The sequence below is a fragment of the Protopterus annectens genome, chromosome 6.part1, assembly GCF_019279795.1.
Source record: "Protopterus annectens isolate FY-2018-M chromosome 6.part1, PAN1.0, whole genome shotgun sequence".
Lineage (NCBI taxonomy): Eukaryota > Metazoa > Chordata > Ceratodontiformes > Protopteridae > Protopterus > Protopterus annectens.
In genome coordinates this window covers 374,798,257-374,819,047 of record NC_056738.1, presented here as the reverse complement: position 1 = coordinate 374,819,047, position 20,791 = coordinate 374,798,257, and the positions used below count along the sequence as shown (strand labels likewise).

At 38.5% G+C, this 20,791-nt stretch overlaps 1 protein-coding gene across 1 annotated transcript in view; it reads right to left on the bottom strand.

Moving 5' to 3' along the window:
- Positions 1 to 20,791, bottom strand: part of CHRM1 (cholinergic receptor muscarinic 1) — a 98,214-nt gene that overhangs the window by 62,844 nt on the left and 14,579 nt on the right. The window contains exon 2 of the mRNA XM_044075787.1: positions 3,639 to 3,728. The gene's annotated coding sequence lies outside the window, so the exon portion shown is untranslated. The remainder of the gene's footprint in view (positions 1 to 3,638; positions 3,729 to 20,791) is intronic.

Sequence of the window (20,791 nt, the reverse complement as noted above, 5' to 3'; positions counted from 1 at the left end):
TATTGTTTTTGGATTGCATACATGTCTATGTATTGTTTTAGGATTGCATACATGCCTACGTATTGTATGCACAGTATGTGAACATTTACAATAACTTTTAGTGAGTAACATAAATAATGGTAGTTCAGAACAGTAGCTAGGGTGGGGTGAAGGAGGCAGACACCCTGGGTGCAAGGTGTCAGGAGGTGAGATCAGAAATGCAATTTTTTTCTTCTCATGTAAATGTGTGGTCTGTCAGTAGACCAAGGTGGCTTTAGGACCTGGTGCTCTTCCTTAGTAGGAAGGTGCCTGAGAAACTGTGTTGTATTCGCTGGTAGAAAGAACACTAGCAAATTTAGGTCTAAGCACGTGTGTTTGATTCTCAGACATGAAAATGAGCTGCTAAGTGCTCAGTAGAGCTTATACTATTACTGAATAAGTACTGGGCAGTATGACAGTGCTCATTTAGTGCTGGCATTGGTAATCTTTCTGAATCATGGGGCAAGGGTGCAGATAAAAAATCTATGCTAGATACCATCTGTATATATTTATAAACAAAAGATATATATAAAAACATACAAGATGCCTATTTTACCATACCATTTAAATGAGGACTGTTGAAAAATATGCCCCTCCCCCCAGGAATTGTGCAGTGTCAAAATTAGTACATATAATTAACAGGGGTCCCCCCACAGTTGGGTTTGTCCCCTAAAAAATGAAGTTTTATTTTTTTGCATGTTTTTTATTTTACATTTGCTGAGATTGTTGCTCAGAGTATACATAATAGTGTGTCAACATGTCTGATGTTGACGATTTTGTGTTGTTCAATATATTCAAATTGACCCATATATATGTGCGCACATGTGTGTGATTTGATCTAAACTCCTCTTACCTAAATGCAGCTGATCAAAAAAGGGATCTAATACATACTTCATCTATACATAGGGTATGGTAAATAAATAGGTTTTCCCACATTTGCTTGAGTCACAAGAATATAAGCTACTCTTTTTTGAATACTAAATGCTGAAAAGCAGAACTCAAGAAACAAAAAAAAAACAGATTTTTTTTTTTGCAGGGGGCAAGCCTGCCTGTACCTATTCCCATGTCAGGGGCTTGGCTCCTCCATATCCCCCTAAGTGCACTACAGTGGAAACAAGGGTGAAAAGCACTGAACAATGCAACAGTAGTTTGCAATATCCAACACATTGGAGTAAAGTGAACTACAATATTCAAAATTTGATCTACAGACCATTATCACACCTACATGTATGAATTTCTTGCAAATCCACAAGAAAACTACCACCAGTGATCACAAAATTACAAACTTTTCTTATTAGGGGTATTAGATCACTTTTTTCAATCAGATATATTAAGTAACTATTAGAAGAAGTGAATTGTTAGATGAACTGAATGTAACATTTATATATATATATATATATATATATATATATATATATATATATACACAAACACACAAACAAACACACACACACACACACACACACACACACACACACACACACACACACACACATGCACACATATTTATACATATAAAATATACAAATAGTCTCTCAGACTCTGTACGTTTTGTTTTGAGGCCAATAGTCATGAGGACCTTTGAAGCTTTGTCCCTTCGCTTCTTTAACTGAAGCAAAATTCATTTGATATTTCTTGCCAAATGTTCAACATTCAGAAATGATGGCACTGTTAAATGCTGTGGAAATTCACTAGGGGTTTAACAGCAGTCTGACTAGGTCCCAGACTTGTTGCAGTTCAGCATACTCCTTCTTCCTGAAGCATCCTTTTCTAGAGAGCCTTGACACTGATGTCTGACATCACCAATGCTCCTTATTTAGTTCACAATGTATCACCATAAAAATACATTTTTGTTTGAAGAATCTCCAAGGTTTTATTACGGTTTATTTTGTTTATATTTCAACAACTATTGCTTTACTTTTAACTTTCCATTTATTGTTTGTGGGTTAACTATTTTAATTTCAACATTTTGCTCTCTTTGTATTTCTTTCACAAAGATACTTAGCTACTCAGAAATACGTATCCATGTAACTGCAATCCAGTTCTGCTCAAAGTGCTTTTCACTTTTATCTTGTTCATCAAATGGATAGTGGGGCTTTTGAGATCTATTAAACCACTTGTTATAATATCTAAATCCAGATGATTTTTAACATAAAAGCATTCAAATATGTACTGGTTTTCTGCAACAGGAATTGTTCTGTTAAGCATTCAAAGTCTGTAGTTACAGTCCATGATCATTCTTCCTGTTAGAGAACAAGCATTGTCAGTATCGTCCCTCAAAGCATGTTTTATTGTTTAATATTTTAGTTAATCATCTTTTAATGTAATGGCAATGATGATTTTCCACATTTAAAAACATAAAATAGAGGTTTATGCTTAAGTCTCTCGTCATAGCCGCATTATTTTTTTCAAGAAATGGGTGTCAAGAAATTCACCTTGAGAATGCAGCTTAAGATGTGAATTTCTTAGCATCCATTCTGATAATACTTAACAAATGTTTGTGGTCAGAGACCCAATCATAATAAACTGTTATATATAACGAGTTTGATACATCATTTGTGTGGCAGCAGGTGTTTGCTAAAGGTTCAAAACCAATTCTGCACTATTACAGAAATGTGACTACTCTGAGTATATTATATACTTTAGTTTTTTAATTTTAAAAATATTATTTAACTCTTGACTGCATGGATATGATCTCACCCATGAAAAATAAAATTAAAACAATTGTGTGGTTGTGTGAGGTGTACGACAGATAATGTTTCAGTTGATCATCACTACACTTTGCTTTGCCTACCATGTGTGCGTCAACAAGTGATTTTCTTTCTTTCTAACCTTGAACTTCATATGAAAGAACAAAGCTACAAAAAAAGTTGTTATGCAGAGGTTCTTATGTATGCATGTATGGACCACATTAGTTTAAGTTTACTGAATCTATCAGCATGGCTCATGCATACCACGTCTATACACACACACACACACACACACACACACACACACACACACACACACACACACACACACACACTACTACACTGACATACATTCGGGCTTTATCATAAACATTAATGATACTAACAAATTGCATCTAATAGTAGGTATTTAGCGAGCTCTTCCTCAAGAGAGATTTTTTAAAAGAAAACTAGTTGGCTTAATAAATAGACTACCTTCTCCCATTGAGAATAAGGCAGCTTTCAAATGAGCTGCAACCTCAGACAACATATTCACTGTGAAAAAACAAATTCTCACCAATCCACTCCTAAGCAATATTAAAGTATAGTAACCTTAATCAAGAAATAACAAAAGGGAAATGCAGGAAATAGTTCAAATGTTCACACAAAGAGTATTAGATCCACTGGCTGAAAACATGAATACTGCAGATCAGGTAACACAGATATACCGCTGGCAAACACTTATTGTCATCAGCTGTTTGCTTCCTTTGAAGATTGTCATGATTTAACATTTCAGGATTTCTGCTTGACACACATTTCTGTATTAAGAACCCTGATCAGAAAACTGTTACACAATTTAGAAAATATAGCTCATACTCTGATATATATACTTTTTATGTATTAAGCTTCTTAAACTGACTGTTATAATAGGTATAACAAAAACAGACCCACCTCTGAAAAGTTTCACTATATGCTCAACGACTCTTTGAAGGCTCAAGCACCTTAAATGCAACAAAACTCCCTTGAGTCTGACAAGACCACCTATAAAATCAGGAAGAAAGTAATGTTATTAAAAAGTAATACAGAAAGATCATGTCAGAGCATGATAACTGTCATGTGAATGTGGAAGCAAATAAGTCAAATGCTAGATATTTCCTATGTACTGCTTCTTCAGATATAGTAGAAACAAAGTACTCTTAAATGACTTGTCCTAAGAATCTGGTCAGGTAACAAAGAGTCTGTTGCAAGAATATAAATGTTGTAGCATCATAAATGATTACATTAGAGGCAGATGTATGATAGAAAAAGAAGCCATAACAGTGAATTTAGTCGGATATTCAAAAGTATTTCCAGGTGACAGAAAGAGAAAACAATGTCCACAATTTTAAAGGTACGCTTTTGAATTACAAAACTTTTTCATGATTTTTGCTTTCTTTTCAAAATCGTCTCTTCTACTGGCTAGCCACCAGCACCTGATAGCCTCTGACACTTTAGCTTGTATTGTTGCCCGGCCTAGTTGCATAGTGAGCCACTGCACAATAGATCCTTCTTTTCTAATGTAACTGCATCTTTGGAACTCTGAAATTTAGATCAATAAAGCTAGAGGGATGGCTAAGTCACAAAGTTACCCTACTGTTGGCTGGAATTCTTTTAAGTCTTCCTCTCCACAAATCTGAACAACATTGAAGTTGGCACTGTGGTACATACAGTAAAAGATACATTTGCCAATGATTTTACCACAGCAACTATACCAATATCTCTGACTTCGGTACTATAGATCTGAGCACTCAGAAATGTCTGTTACAAGCTATTAGAGAATGGACAAACTATATCAGCACCCTGATTGGAGAGCGAACATTCTCCAGCAGGGTAATTAATGTACAAGTAATGCCCATTGAAAAATTAGTCCACCTCTTCAAGGCAGCATATCAAACTGTCTTGGAGCTTGGACTGAGAAAAACGAATGTCCGCTATTGTTTTATGCTTGGCAAGTGGCTCTTTTGCTGTTTAGCGAGTGTAAAATGTGAAAAAAAAGAAGACAAAAAAAATGTGTGTGTGTGTTTATGTCTGTATGTGAGTGTATGCGTGCATGTCAGTGAAAGTGAGAGTGAGTGAGCCATTATTTTACACCCGCGAAGCAGCACTTTTGCTGTTTAGCGAGTGTAAAATAGAAAAGAAAAAGCATTTAAAATAAGGTGTGTGTGACAGTGCATGAGTGTATGAGGGTAAGAGAGAGATCAACTGAGCAAAACAGAAAAAAGTGTGTGTATGTGTGCTTATGTTTCTGTCTGCATGTGTGAGTGAATGTCTGCATGAAAGCAGAAGAGACTGTATGTGTGTGTATTTGTGTTTGTGTGTGTGTGTGTGTATTCTATATTGACCTGGAGTTTAAAGACTGAATTAGTAGCATGGTCATAGTGGTCAAGTATGAGAAATACATACTGTGCACTAATCTAGAAAATGAAAAATGTGCAATAAAAAGAAAGCAACATATCCTGCAGTCAGTAGGAGATAGGCTGGTAAAGGGCAAGGCAGCACCAGATCTTGATAAAATGTGCGATTCAGGCAAAAAACTTAAAGAAAGAAAAGATCAAACTGTGGATATTTAATATTTCATTTAGTAGACACTGGTTTAAAAGATACTTGTCTTGATCTTACATGCACTTATGGTGAATTATGTCATTTCAAACTGAACTGAACTGGTCAAACCCCAGCTCGGTCATCACTGATAGGTACTTAACAAAGTAAATTTTAGTCTGTTTGGCAAATGTGAATTATAAACAATTGGCCAATAATAGTTACCATAACGGTGGGAATTTTGACATAAGGGGAAATGCTAGGCTAAAAGGGATTGTCTATAAAATATGCTGATTACAGATCATATGAAGCAAAGTGTATTATTTTTTTCTGTTTTTTTTCTCTCATCTATTCCTGGCATATTTATCTGAAATGTATCTTCTCCTGGTAAACCCTTCTGTTTCTCCTGATGTCAGTGTTAAATAAATAAATATTAAAGGACAAAGAGAGGAGCTGGTACTAAAGACACAAAGGAGCCTTCATCTAATATAACAAGCAAGGATAAAGCAGCATTGGAATATAATGGCTATTGGAGCATTTTAAGACCCAAACAGGAATCATAACAAGAAAAAAAATAAAACATGTAGAGGTGTTGTGACAAACTCTGTTAACTGTGGGGGTTGTTATCTGTCTCCATAGTAATGATGATGCGAGTGGACACTGGAACTGGCAAATGTAGATTGGGACAAACTAAGTTGTCCTGGTCCCACGAGCAGGGGTAAAGGGGGGGAGTGGGTATAGAAGTTAGGAATTAATTGGAGTCTTTGCATGTGGGCTACACAGTGAGATTGTAGTGGTGAAAGGGTTAAAGAGAAAGGGAGAGGTTAAGGGATGTGATGTAGGAGAGGGAGGGAGGGACTTATAACAGGGTTAAGTGGTATGGATTAAAGGAAGTAGGTACATTTTGTCGTGAGCCGGAGGAGGTGTGGAATCTTGGGTTGAGGTAGCCAGGCAGTTGGAGTGGAAATCCTGGGCTCCTTCTATGAGGAAGGGATACTGTAGGGCTCTTTCTGATTTTAATCAGTTTGTTTTGCAGTTGCCAGAAGAGGAGGGGGTTTGGTTGGAGGAATTACTGTTGCAGTATGTAGCTTGTGCTTGGGGGATAGGCAAGGCTTTGCAGACGGTCAAGGTGGATTTGGCTGGTATTAGCATTTTCGCTAAGGAAGTCGGGATTGCAAGATTTCACCAAGTCTTGGACATTAGGGCGAATGTTGAGAGGTTGGGGGAGAGTGGTGGTGGAACATAGGAACATTCCATGGCCGCTTACGAGGGTTATATTGAAAGTTTTGTTGAGAGGGTTAGGGTTGTTACAAGGGGGGGGGGTTAGGAATACTTTATGTGGGGCACGTTGTGTACATGGTTATATTTTGGTGCCTTCTGTGTTTCTGAGTTGTTAGGTTCGTTATGTTGGAAGGATGTTATCATAGGTGAGGGAGATGTTACTATTGCATTAAGGAAGAGTAAGACAGATCAGTTGGGTAGAGGATGCTTGGTCGTGATTAAACCTGGCAGGAATCCTAGCCTTTGTCCAGTAACGTGGGCTAAAGAATTCAAGAGGAGGCAGAAGGGGAGTGTAGATGAGTTAATTTTTTGTTCAATGGATGGGAAGGTGGTGTCGAGTAGTAGATTCATATGTTTGGTAAGGAGGGTTTTACGTTGCATGGGGTTTCCAGCGGACAGGTTTGCAGCTCACTCTTTTAGGATTGGTAGGGCTTCAGATTTAGCTAGAGAGGGTAGTTCCACTGAAGTGATTAAGAGATTGGGGTGGTGGTCTTCAAATGCATTCTTATCATATATTAGATAAAGTTGTTGGCCTGATTATTAACTTTTTTTCTTTTCTGTTAGGGAAGAAGATTGTCATCTTGGGGTATTCATATATCCACTGGGTGAAGAAGCGTGCGTTAGTCAGGGAAGATGGGATAAATTTGTGTTTATCACATTTAGGGTGGTCAGTGACTTGGCATGGTGTTAGGGGTTTTAGGTGGGATAGGTTGCTGCATGAATTCAAGAAGGTTAAATTGAAGGTGGGGTGTCCTTCTATATTAATAATTCATTTGGGGGTGCAATGATTTGGGCATTCTTTCCAAAAAGAGATTAGTGGATATTATTCTTCTGGACTTGCTGAGATTACAGGCATTGTACGCAGGTATGGAAATTGTTTGGTCAAAGTTGGTTCCTCGTTTGTGTTGGAGGAATGCTTATAGTTACAGGGTGATTGAAAGGGTCAGGAGGTTCATCAATCAGAGATTGGCTAAGCAGTTAAGAATTTTGGGGATGCATACCATTGAATATAGAGATTTTGGGGATGGAGAGGATGTCTGGTATCTAATGGATGGGGTCCATCTTAATGAGGTAGGATTGGATCTGTTTGATCTGCATTTGAAGCTCTTTTGGTTCAGTTTGGTTTGGTATGGTTGGTGCTAGGGTTTAGGAGGGGAAACAGCCTGGGGACTAGGTTGGTGGTGGAGAAGAGGGACAGGATTGTCCTCTTCTGTTCCCCCTCTAAGGAAGGTGGTTATTTATTGGTTAATAATTGGTCAGGAGGTGAGCAGGTATGCTGCCTATTTAAGTGTGCTGGGTGAGTAGGTATGCTACCCCGGATGGAGGATGTTGTTTTGTGTGCATAAGTTCATTGTACAATAATATTCAATAAAGGTCATCAAATGGCTTTATGTGTTTGATGTGGTTTATTTAAAGGGAGGGCCAGGACAAATGTAGTTTGGGACAAACTAAGTTGTCCTGGTTCCACGAGCAGGGGTAAAGGGGGGGTGGGTATAGAAGTTAGGAATTAATTGGAGTCTTTGTATGTGGGTTAGATAGTGGGATTGTAGTGGTGAAAAGGTTAAAGAGAAAGGGAGAGGTTAAGGGAAGTGATGTAGGGAAGGGAGGGACTTATAACAGGATTAAGTGATAGGGATTAAAGGAAGTAGGTGCATTTTGGCATAAGTTGGTGGCCCTCCCACCCTCCCTTTTTTTTTGGATATGGATGGAAGATGTTGGGCAGTTTAAGGCAGAGAAGAGGGACAGGATTGTCCTCTTCTGTTCCCCCTCTAAGGAAGGTGGTTATTCATTGGTTAATGATTGTTTGTTCAGGAGGTGATCAGGTACACTGCCTATTTAAGTGTGCTGGATGAGTAGGTACGCTGCCCCGGTGAAGGAGGTATCAGGGTGAGTAGGTACGCTGCCCTGAGGTATATTCGTCCACGTTGAGTAGTTACGCTGCACTAAGATCGTTGCTGATGAAGATAATTGATGTTGTTTTGTGTGCATAAGTTCATTGTACAATAATATTCAATAAAGGTCGTCAAATGGCTTTATGTGTTTGATCTGGTTTATTTAAATGGGAGCCAGGACAAAGGACTTCTGCTATATATTTGTGAAAGTGAGGGAAGAAGAAATAAAAAAGAAATGTATCTGCTGACTTGCCTGCAGAATTGTCCTGTCTGTGAAAGCTAGCATTTATTTTAAGGAGTAATCCTCTCATAGCAATCTAGTCATGGAAGTTAGACATTTGGAATTAGATTTTTCTGTATGTATCCAGTTTATGTTTAGTACATTTTGTTTTAATTGTCCTTGTGTGCCAACCTATGTATATTTTACTCTAAATTTGCACTATTTATTTTATTAAGTAAAGGCCATTTATGTGCCTTTCAGTGTGTGTTTGTGTGTGTGTGTGTGTGTGTGTGTGTGTGTGTGTGTGTGTGTGTGTGTGTGTGTGTGTGTGTGTGTGTGTGTGTGTGTGTGTGTTTGTGAGTGTGTGTGTGTGTGTATCTGCGTGTGTTTGTGAGTATGTGTGATGCGTGCATGTGTGTGTGAGTGCATATGTGTATGAGTGAAAATAACACTTTATGTGAAAGTGAAGTGGCTTAGGTACAGCAGCGAGGTGAAGTATATAGGTGGTTACCTACAACTGCTGAGCTCTTACTGACTACAGTACCGAAAAGTAAGTAATAAGAGTTATTTACAGATGGCAGTAATGTCAGTAATATTTATATGAGAAGCAATGGAGGGAGAGTAAGGCCAGTCATGTGAAGCAGCAATCAAGAGTGCACAGAGATACCCTGCTGAAAGGATTCAAGCAATAAACAACATGTCCGACATGGGCTGACTCACAGCCCTGTCACTATACTCGGTATTCTACAGACTGCTAAGAGGTGACCCACGTCTGGCATACAAGGCATCCTCTGACCAGTACTGATGGATTCAGTGCACATCAGCAAGTCAAGTGGCATCAGAAATATTCAAGTCTGTGGATCTAAACCTCTTCTGCAACATCAACAGAATGGTTTGATGGGGCAGGTATATCTCACAGAAGATGGTACTGCTCTGGAACAGACTGCCCATTCACTTAAAACAAAGTTCATCTTTGTCCATATTCAACCACAAATTGGATCTATGGATGGGAACAGAACATTTCCCGCAGCACTACCCCGTACTACTAATAGTCAGAGGGAGCTCCTAAATGCTTATCCCATGCAGAAGCCCCTCAAATTATCTTTGGTATGATCCCAGTTATTTTCATTAGGGATAATTTATAATTATTGACCATGGGATGGGTAATGCCAATCTCTAACCAAATGGGATAGGTTATTTTGAGTATAAAAAGGGAGGTATGTTGTAGGTGTGAGAGATATGTTTATTTAGTGGTGAGTTATGCTTTTTCAGAACTGTCTCTAACCATTGTTCTTGTATTATTGTTGAAAGGTCATTTCTTGTATATTGTTTTCCCATGCAGAACTGTGTTAGGGCATTTGCTGAATCAGGAAAAGTTACTGCTATGTATACATGGATGTGTACATGTCTCAGTGCCTTTTGGAATCTCCACATAGATTGTTTCGGCAATATTTAGAAAGTGAACTTGGGAAAAAGGTGCAGTACTTGGTTGTTATAATGTTTACGGTGCAGGGTGTGGATTTTGTTGAATGGGATAGAAGAAAATCCCTTAGTGTATCTGCTGAAAGACTGGAAGGTGAGAACTTATGACATTATGTAATTTGGAGTTATCTAGCAATCATTTTTCTATACAATATGATGTGGATTACTCAGAAGAAAAGGATTGTCTGATTGTTGTGTTTTTGTTACTTTTAACTGCATTCAGTCTGTCTATATCATGTTAATAAACTTTGTGTAGTGAACATGGAGAACTGTTTTCCAAGAGTGCCCTTCGCAGAATCTTTTGCACAGTGATTTTTTAATGTTCAGTATTAGCCTAGGGCATTTTTATACTCCATCAGTAGGAGTTACTAGGCAGAAGTTGTAACTTTGAACAGAAAAGGGGAGTATTAGTGAGTAACACTGTAAAGCAGTATTTATTTATCTAGTAATGTTTAGTGGTTCTGGTACATTACAAAGATGTGTGCTCAAGATGGATTTTAACACATAACATTTGGTAGCAGTTGATGAGATTTTGAGTCTTTTAAATGACCAGATAGAAAGAACTGGGTTACAGCCTCTAATTAAGCTGTGCATTGTCACACTGTTTGCAGATGTTAGGTGAGTTTTTAAGTATAATATCAATAAACTGGGTATTTCCTGATAATGTTGGAAAGAAATGGAGTAGAAACTCTTCTAAATAGCCTGTATCATGCAACACAAACCAGTACCCATTTTGGAGCAGGTGCAACTTAAGATTACAGTTCTAGTGTGAATTTGCAGTACTTTTCCGTTAAACCTCTACCACGTCTTCCTGCTGCTGTATTTCGGCACTATTTTATTATTCATGCACAACTGACAAATGTGATGTGAAAATAATCATTTTCATTAGGTAAGGTTACCTTTTTTTTTAATTTCATTTGGCAAGCAGGCAGTACTGCAGAGACGAATGTCTTGTGTGGTGCTGCACGATCGCAGTTTTTACAATGTGGAGAACGACTCCTTTCATTTGCATGTGAGGGATGACTGAATAAACCGGGGACTGTGAGCTTTGACAAGACCTTTTTTATGGGTATTGTAGTGCAGTACAACTGTGAAGACTTTTTCAGAACACCTCGCGTAGCTTAAATCATACTGTTGCAATGCGATGTGTTTTTATAAAGTATGCAGTTCTTGATTTGACAGCAGTACACATTAATCCTGAGAATACATGGTAAACATCACCTGATCCAGGCATATCCAGTAAGTAGTATGAATCTTTTCACCTTCTCTCCTAATGGTATTCCCTTACATTAACCTTCTTCTACAATGAGACGGGATTCTCTCTTAAGTATTATACTGAAAAGGTAACTAGCTTCTGGCCAAAACCATGTGTAACAAAAAAAAAAAAAAAAAAAACCTCCCACAACTGGTAGGGGTTTAATGGTGGACTGCAGCTACTTCTGCAATGACCAAATGTTCCTGTACACCTAACATGACAATAGACACTTGTCAGTCAGTTGTACAGAAGTAGTTGTCACCCACAAACCTGTGTCCGGTACTGAAATACCGGTGAAATACAGCAGCGCAAACTGGTAGGGGTTTAACGGAAAAGGACCAAATTTCCATTAAGGGATATTCTGATTAAGGATATTTTACTTGTTCCTTGTTCATTATTAAGAAAATATGTGAATGAAATCCCTTCTGAAAAGTTAATAAACTGGTATAAAATATTAGGTAGCAGAACATTCATAAAAGCCACCTATCTGATTTCTAATGATGATTATGTCAAACATTGACAAGTTACTTCTTACATGAAGTGCATATCTACAGTAACAAAATGCATTCTCTGTAAGCTTAGCCCTTAAAGAAAAGTATTATGCATATTTTTCAAGGAAATCAATGTAGACTGAGCAGGCCAGAAATTCTCCAGTATTATTTCATGAATGCATTAACTCACTCAAGTATAAAACACCTTTATGTACACTTCCATTTCATACCCATATCTCCTTGTTCTTCTTCTTTCGGCTTTTCCCGGTTAGGGGTCACCACAGCGAAACTCAGGTCCGCTAATGATTGGCAGTAGATTTTTATGGTGCTGAGGTGCCAGCTCGACTGTAACCTTGAACGAAGGCATGCCCATTTAGGCATGTCTTTCGAATGCCACTCAACCGCGGGGAGGACATGCAGACAACAACACACAGAAGGCGCTCCAGTCAAGAATCGAACGGGAGAACCTCTTGCTATGAGGCGACAGTGCTACCGCTGCACCACCGTGGTTTCCTTGCCTATATCTCCTTGTAGCATTCAGAATTTTTTCTGGGTCTGGCTTCTTTAACTTAGTCACTTGCCAGCTAATAATAATTAGAAAGGACAAGGAGTTAACACAGTGACACTAAGACTGTTTGTCTAGGATATCCTTCAGTGGAGAAACTAATATTTGTTTGCCACTTATTTTTCATATTTTCACATTTATGTTCATATTTTCATAAGTGAGAGACCTACATGTTATTAAGGTGTATGGTGTGAAACACCAATGTGAGAGGCAGAACAATTCACTGTCAGTGTTGGTTTATATCACACTATACTGGAAATATTGCTAGTTGTTTGCTACTAATTGTGAAAATAAGCAATATTTCCATAGTACCTAGCAAATCAAAAGACTTTCTAACTGCTGGATGACATTTAATGAAACATTGGATATGGTTAAAGAAATTGCTTAGATATTTGTACTGTAAGTTGCACATCTTGAGAGATATAGAGTACTATTTATTTTTCTAATTACACAATTAAGCATATGATTTCATATTTCTGTAAATATTTACATAAACATGCACTTATAGAATAATTTCTTCTTGTCATGTGAAAGCTTTTTGCATGTTTAAAAATATTTTAACAATATACGTTTAGATTGCACAGTTTTCAAGATATGAACATTTGTTTATGAAAGTATACAAAAATATAATTTGGGGTTTGAGTGCATTATAATATAGTATAATGGAAGAGACTGTGAATACACTGACTATTATCGCTGTAAAGAATGCTTCTTACTTACAGCATTGCTATTTGTACAGTTTTAAGATTTTATTTTTCACAGAATATTTACATTTGTTTTTCTTATGCTTTTTAAGTTTATTTTTCAGAAAATGCTCTGGAATGCAACATGCGTGTAGGCAGCTAGAGGTGTGACATTCCACACCACACAGGTGCTAATGAGTTTACATCACTCCACTTAATGTTCTAGTGAAACATTCTAGGAATAATTCTGACATCTGACCGAGGCTTGTAATAACATTACTCAGAGAATGGGCAGCCGTTACATCTTCACCTTGACTGGAGAATGAACATTCTCAAGCAGGGATTTTAATGTAAAGGTAATGCCTGGTGATAAACAAGTCCGCTGCTTCACGGCAGCATAGTAAATTCAGACAGAAAAAAGGCACATGGATGCCATTGTTCATGCTTGTTAAACAGCGTTCTGCTGTTTAGCGAAAGAAAAATTAAAAAAATAATGTAAGTAAAGGAGAAAAAAAGGTGTGTGTGTGTGTGTGTGTGTGTGTGTGTGTGTGTGTGTGTGTGTGTGTGTGCGTGTGTGTGTGTGTGTGTGTGCCTCCATGAGTGGAGGAGGTTATGTGTGCATCTCTATGTTTGAGCAAGCAGGAGACACACACACACACACACACACACACACACACACACACACACACACACACACACACACACACACACACACACACACACACACACACGGCACATCCTAAAGCCTTGACAGCCCATCAGCACTCATTCCCTACAAAGTATGAAACTCTAATGCCTAGTATTATTAACTGACAATAATCCTCAGTGACTTACCAAGATAAAATAAAGGGCACTTCATTCATTTACATGCATCAGCATACACTTCCTGAACAATACGAGGAAGGAAACTCTTAATAGTAATCCTTAATAGTGATTATAATCTGCAGTGGTTTATTAGAAAATCAAATGCGTTACAATGGAGTACAGGACAAAAGAAAAAAGCACAATGAGATCACATGCGTGCAGTGCCACACACTTCCTGAAGAATAAGAGCTATAAAAATCTAATGTTTATTTATTTATTTGTGGCATTATTGACCAACTTTAATACTCAGTGATTTAATAGCAACTTGATCAATCAGTGACAGTAAGAAAACATTGGAGGTGGGGAAGTTAGAACGCCTTCCATTCTATATATTTTTTCATTTAGTTATAGTGAGACAGCTGAGGTTCACTCCTTAACAAAGTGGCTGTAACTGTTGTGTGTGTGTGTGTTTCTGTGTAAATGCACGCGAGTCTGTCTGTTTCTAAATGTGTGTGTGTGTTTTTATGTGTTTGTGTGTGAGTCTGTCTGCAACTGAATGTGTGTGTGTGTACATGCAAAATAGTCCAACAACAACTGCGTATACTACAGAAAGTTGGAAACGTTAAGCAGAAAAACTATTTTACATCAAAAATATAAAAAGGGATGATATTATTTAAAAAAAAAACAAATAAAAAACAATTTAACATATATCCTATTCTCTATGAGAAATAATGCCCTCCAGGGTGCATCTTGTTGGGAAAGCAATGCCCTTTCAGGGGTGCAGGGGCCCTCTGCTACCCCCTAGGTGGGCATTATTTACCCAATAACGCATACCCTATCTGGCATTATTGATTACTTAACAGACTGTGCTGAAGAATCATATAGTTTGAAAGACTACAGTCTAATTGCACTCTTTGCTCATTCATTTTTACAGGATATGTTTTGCCAGCTGCATTGCGTTTTACTTTTGCTGAATGTCATGCATAGTTTTTGAGATCTCATTCTGTCTAGCCTGATTACATTCTGTCACAGCTGAGTCTCATGTGCTATTACACAGAGTCCACTTTCTTTCAGCTTGCTTTTATGATTCAGCATGGTCTTATAATCCTTCTGCTGGATCTTGCTTGATACTAACATGCCACACACATTGATCCTGACCTTAGGCTCTTTTTCTGCTGAATGCCATGCAAAATGAGATTTTATGTTATGATAAACACATCTCAAGCTCTGTTTGTCAGATCTTACAACACTTAATGGACTCACTGCTCATCAACTGCCACCCTCACTCTGTCCACTGGATTTTAACCTCTACTTGCTAGAGCAGGGGCACCTTTCTAGTATTTATTTAATGTAGTTAGACCAGGATGGGGGCACCAAGTAGTGTGGTGGGGGGCGCCATGGAGCCTTTTTGCCTAGGGCACCAGTTGACCTAAGGCCGCTGCTGAATCCACCTGAAGGTCACACTCCAGAAAAAGAAAGCTGTATCAAAACTCAGGGATTTTCCTTTCTATGCTGTATAGTAAATTAAGAAATGGGAAAATTACTTTTTCAAATCAGAATACACAGATCTGGCTGTTGTACTGCATTTTATTAAAATGTATGCATTCTTTACATGATAGGCAAGCAAGAAGCAATATTCCTGCATAGGACTAGCAGAGCAAGAGTTGCCCTATGATTTGTCAGAACGATTGTAACTAGTATTGTTGTGTTTCCCTTTAATGTGGACAAGTACACTTTTTTACTTTTTAGAAAGGTTCCCAGGGACAATGTTGTTAATAGGTAATCATCCTATTGTGTGGTATATAAAAAGGAAGACTACGTCCTGGTAATTGGATAAATCGGCCTATTGATGTAGGGGGAAGTTTGTGCCTGGGCCAGTGGTTCTGTTGAACGTGCTGTTGCCAAGAAGAGACAAGCTGGCAGAACCAGAAGTAGCCTAGAGATTTTCAGTTATTAATCCAGACAGAAGGAAGCTGTGTGAAATCATACTGGGACAGTGACAGAACTTATATGATAGATTGTACAATTGTTATGTTACCTTTGCTAATGAGGAGTCTGCACTATCATTTTTTCTTGTTTAATAAAACCTCCTTATTTCAAGGACTTGTGTCTGTACTTGTGTCTGTTGTCCTACTGATGCCACTATAGAATTATATTCAGTTAAACATTAGTATCTTTGTAATGGCAGTTTAAGTACAACAATTCTAAATCAACATTCAGTGAGCAAGACAGACTGAGTCACAGAAGCACTCAAATATATATTTTTCTTCAAGTTTTTTCAGCCTTTTCTTAAATGTTGGGAGATTATCTACTGAAGCAATTTTTGTAGGGAGGGTATTCCATGAGGTTGAGGCTAATTTGTTGAATGTTTTTTCAGAGATAGCTAAGGTCTGTTACTGTTTGTGTAATTTAAGGATGTTATTACTTCTTGTATGGTATCACATACTGTTTATTAGCCAGAGGAAAGAAGTATTGATGGATCAAATATTTGAAAGATAAGGTATTTAATGAAAATGTAGTCCTGGCAAAAAGAGTAGAACTGGGTTAGCAGTGCTGTTCATGTTCTGTTGATCTGATGCATTCACTTTACATACCATAGACAGATCTTTTGTAGTCTAACGAAGGTTATAGGCAGGAAGCCCTAGTGCATTGTTTGTTGCGACTCTCATTTGAGCTTTTTTCTCTAACCACATGCCCTGTGTACTGCATGCCATCTCTTTGACTGTCAAAAACTTTCAAATTAATAAACTACATATGCTCTAACAGAGTTCTGGAATGTATCTAAATAGTTCCAGAATGTCTAACTAAAGAAATTAGCTCATGTACCTTATCATTTTTTCTATGTTTTTATAAAGCACTGTTGACAAATATTTTTATGCTTCCTTTTTCTGTTTTTCTCTCACTGAAGGATTGAAACAATTGCATATGTAATGTTTAGGCTTGCTATGGTGCACACACCTCTCAGAATTCTACGTTCTACTAGAAAGAAAGAAAGATGATCTCCCTGAATTCCCCAAAAAATAACATATAGAAGACTATGACCAGGTCACAATCATAACCCCTTATTAAGTGTTCGAGACTTGGATGCCAAGAAATTCACCTCAAGAGTAAAATTCGACATCCGTATTGAGATCACATAATAATAGTTTATGATCGGAGACCTGATCTTAATTATTTGCAGCAAATGGAGCTTTATTTGCTCCATTTACTTCTACTTACAGAAATAAAAAAAGGAAAGCATTAAATGTTTTGCCAGTTGTGAAAACGTAAATCACTTAGTAAGCTCTGTCGCTGTTGTTTGCTGCTCAGTACTGGGAGGTTTAACTGTCTAGCATGACACCTGATTCTAACAAGTGAAGCAGGGGGTGTTTAACATTTGTTAAGATTGGGTTTCAGGCTATAGAAGCGCTTAACTGATTTGTCTTTTTCTGGATATTGAAATGTTATCACCGCAGTCAGTGCACTACAAAGGCCCTTCTGCAACCAGGAGTCTCAGTTCCTATAAATGTCAGGGAAGAAAGGCAAATTTTCTTTAGTAATAATGTAAATCCAGAGTGACGCCAAACAGTTATAAGTGAATCTCTGAACACTGTATCATTATTCAAACATTTTGTATATGAGAAAAAGATAATAATAATAATAATAATAACATAAATACTATTCATCTACTTTATATTACTGATCAACTGCTTTAGTTGTAATTATGAGACCTTTCTGCAATCTATTAGTAGTACTGTTCTGAAAAAGAAAGAAAGAAAATACAGTTGTGAAAGTTAAACTTACCATAACAATTAATGTTTGAATGATCATTGCTGCAGTAGCCATAAATGGGGTTATATCCTAACAAACATTTATCAGCTGGCCAATTTCCAAAGCTTCAAGGTACCTTCTATATGCCCAAACTGTCAGGCAGCTTCAACTGATATGACTAAAAGACATGTTTGGGCACAAAGTCCTTCAGAGCTTTTCTTCACAGAGGGGGAGGCTGTGCCCTGAAAAGACAATGCTAGGAACAAAAAAAAAAAAAAAAAGTCCACACCCAAGCATTAAAAAAAAAAAAAAAAAAAACCACCAACAAACAAGGAGATGGAGGGAGAAAGTGACTATGATCTGTCTCCCCTCTGCTTGTTGATGTACCACATGTGGTATTGTCTGTAACCACTTGGAGACATCCCAGGGACCGGAGATAGTTCTCCCCTCTGCTTGTTGATGTACCACATGTAGTATTGTCTGTCACCACTTGGAGACATCCCAGGGACCGGAGATAGTTCTCCCCTCTGCTTGTTGATGTACCACATGTGGTATTGTCTGTAACCACTTGGAGACATCCCAGGGACCGGAGATAGTTCTCCCCTCTGCTTGTTGATGTACCACATGTGGTATTGTCTGTAACCACTTGGAGACATCCCAGGGACCGGAGATAGTTCTCCCCTCTGCTTGTTGATGTACCACATGTGGTATTGTCTGTCACCACTTGGAGACATCCCAGGGACCAGAGATAGTTCTCCCCTCTGCTTGTTGATGTACCACATGTGGTATTGTCTGTCACCACTTGGAGACATCGACCGGAGATAGTTCTCCCCTCTGCTTGTTGATGTACCACATGTGGTATTGTCTGTCACCACTTGGAGATATCCCAGGGACCGGAGATAGTTCTCCCCTCTGCTTGTTGATGTACCACATGTGGTATTGTCTGTCACCACTTGGAGATATCCCAGGGACCGGAGATAGTTCTCCCCTCTGCTTGTTGATGTACCACATGTGGTATTGTCTGTCACCACTTGGAGACATCCCAGAGACCAGAGATAGTTCTCCCCTCTGCTTGTTGATGTACCACATGTGGTATTGTCTGTCACCACTTGGAGACATCCCAGGGACCAGAGATAGTTCTCCCCTCTGCTTGTTGATGTACCACATGTGGTATTGTCTGTCACCACTTGGAGATATCCCAGGGACCGGAGATAGTTCTCCCCTCTGCTTGTTGATGTACCACATGTGGTATTGTCTGTCACCACTTGGAGATATCCCAGGGACCGGAGATAGTTCTCCCCTCTGCTTGTTGATGTACCACATGTGGTATTGTCTGTAACCACTTGGAGACATCCCAGGGACCAGAGATAGTTCTCCTCTCTGCTTGTTGATGTACCACATGTGGTATTGTCTGTCACCACTTGGAGACATCCCAGGGACCAGAGATAGTTCTCCCCTCTGCTTGTTGATGTACCACATGTGATATTGTCTGTCACCACTTGGAGATATCCCAGGGACCGGAGATAGTTCTCCCCTCTGCTTGTTGATGTACCACATGTGGTATTGTCTGTAACTACTTGGAGACATCCCAGGGACCAGAGATAGTTCAGAGAGTCGAGTGCCTTGATCAGGACAAGCATCTCCTTGATATTTATGTGCTTGTGTCTGCCCTTGAAGTCCCACATCCACTGCACTTTTATACCTCCTGAAAATGCACCCCAAGCAAAGTCTGAAAAGTCTGTGATGACTGACTGCTTTAGAGCATGGAGAGAGAGAGAGAGAGAGGGGGGAGAGAGAGAGAGAGAGAGAGAGAGAGAAAAGGAGAGACCTGGATTTAAGAATATCTGTTGTCTCCACTAAAAGATTTCTCTTCTGATGAACCCCAGCACTGGGATTTGGAAAGATAAAGGGTGTTGATGCTGGGACCAAAGAAATTTCAGATACCACTGTATCTTTCTCATGTGGAGTCTTACCAGGGTTATCATGAGAAACTATGGCAATAAGGTTCCATGCTGCAGTGCTTAACACTCTGGACTTTGACTCCAGTGATCTGAGTGCATACTGAGTTTTGTCATTTCGATGACATTCATTTAATCTTTCTAACTCTGTGGCACAAGGAGTAAATGCAGTGAGTTTATAGAGAAAACCTAGGTGACCTACGGTTCAGATCTAGATAATATTTACTTGGGGAGAGATGGCATAATGGTTAAGGTCTTAGTCTCCCAGACACAAGGAAAAGGGCTTGATTCTCACCTTTGAAGGAAATTGGTTAGGCTTAAAATGTCCCATAAGTGTAACTAGTCTTGTACTTACCTTTGAACCTATAAACTGAGGTGTCTAGTTGACATCCCAGGAACACAATCCTGTGTGAAGGAGTCAAGAAAGACTTTTGAATGTTCTCTTGGAATCCCAGCTTGTGTGAGAGATCTCTCACTCAAAGAGAGATTCCTGACACTTTGAAAAAAAGACTCTGCAATGATAAGCAGGTCACGTCAATATGGGCAAATTTGGATACCCTGTAGCCTGCAATGAGCTATAACTGGAACTAGACACTTTGTGAACAGTCATGGTGCAGTGGATAGTCTAAAGAGTTAGGCAGAGAACTGATAATGTGATCACAAAAAAAAAAACGGAGGAAATATCTGAAGTCTGGATGAATAGGGATATCATGATAAGCATCTTTTATGTCTAATGTTGCCAAAAATGTTGAAATACAAATAAGAGTTAACAGGTTGTGAAGTGATATCATTCTGAATTTGGGCACTATCACAAATAGGTTTAGAAATAAAGATGCAGAACTGGTCTCCAAGCATTTTTGTTATACGGTACTAGGAACACCTTGAATAAAACCCCTTCCCACATGGGAAGGAGAAACTTGTTCTATCACTCCCTGGGACAGCATATGATGAAGAATTAGTTGAAACAAATGAGTCTGATCTGGAGAATGGGGAATGACTTTCTGAAATGGAATGATGAATGATTTTCAGAACCCATTTATCTAAAACAGTCTGCTGCTAAAGACAAAAAATGGATATTCAGACATTCTGGAAGAAAAAAAGGGCCAGGGTGAGGGGGGTGGGTCACAAGGTATCTTGAATAGTCAT